Below are 1,426 nucleotides of genomic sequence, written 5' to 3'. Positions count from 1 at the left end.
GACCAACCCAATTCCTGTATAGTGTTTTCTGTGAGTCTAGCAGAATGTGGGCGGGATTTACCATGGAGTATTATCACCTCACGCAGTCTTGGAGGTCACTGTATTTGTATCGCATGTACAAGACCTCTCAGTTGCTAACAGTAAAGATCAGCAATGATGGTTACATCTCAGGGAAGCAATTCATAGTACACCACACCATCACTGTTCCACCAGATGTGTAACATTATCTTTTGTGGGTGCACGCAGGTCCTTGTATGCGGAGTTGCTATTTATTTTGTTTGGGCTCAACCATTCCTTACGTTATCAAAAACACCCTATTTCTCATCACCAGTAATGATGGAGTATAGGAATGGTTGGTGCTGTTCAAGAGCCAATTGATGATGAACAAGCTGAGATGCACATATGGCTACCCATTGATTTTTGTGATTTTGGTTGGAGCATGTCGTACCTATATATTCAATTCTTGAACCTTCCCCATTGCATTCAAATGTCTCATGATGGTGGAATGATCACAGTTCATCACATTTGTCAGTTTTGAAGTACACTGATGTAGGTCATTGTGGATTAATGTTTTTGAAAGATCTTCATCAAATAATGAATGTCTTCCTTGATGTGGAGAATCACTAACATCAAAATGATCCCTCGCAATATGAGGAAACCATTTTTTTGCCATGCTCTGTCCAATGGCATTATCCTCATACATGGTGCAAATTTTTCTGACTGCCTCCACTGCTGTCACCCCTCAATTGAACTCCAACAGAAGAATGTGTTAGAACTGTTCTGATTTGTCCACTTGGTACTCCATTTTCTAGCATCCACAACTCCACTCACTATCTCCAAATGACAAAATGACAATATGTAAACTCAAAGAGCAACAGTGAACAACAAATAAAAACTGACAATTGATAAATAAACCCATAGCAACTGGAATACCAACATGCAAAACAAAAACGCTTCAAACTTATGCACCAATCTAATGTGTACAATCTTGCGTGCAATGGAGAAGATGCAGTGTCTTCATGCTACTAATTCCGCATCTGCTCTTACTCCCTAAGTGCCCTTCGGGCTATCCTTCACATGTATGAAGCAGAAAAGTATCTTCAGCTGATCCATGACACCATTTTCCACTTACAGAGGCACAGCAAGGAGGTATCATTTTCTGGGTACTTGGGCATAGGGGCATTCAGGGTAATGAAGCAGCAGATGCTGCAGCTAAGAATACCTGCTTGGAAAATACAATTTCTGAATGTGCTGCACCCATACATGCAGTTATCTCGCTGTTGACATGAAGGGTTATGCATCTGTAAAAGGTGGAGCGGTTAGGATTGAGGGACAACAAGCTATGGGTAGTGAAGCTAATGACATGGCCATGGCATTCCTCCTCCCAGCCACAGCAGCAAAAGGAAGTACTCTTAAACTGCCTCTG

Source organism: Schistocerca serialis, chromosome 3 (assembly GCF_023864345.2).
Source record: "Schistocerca serialis cubense isolate TAMUIC-IGC-003099 chromosome 3, iqSchSeri2.2, whole genome shotgun sequence".
In the NCBI taxonomy this organism is placed as follows: Eukaryota; Metazoa; Arthropoda; class Insecta; order Orthoptera; family Acrididae; genus Schistocerca; species Schistocerca serialis.
This window is presented reverse-complemented; position numbering follows the sequence as displayed.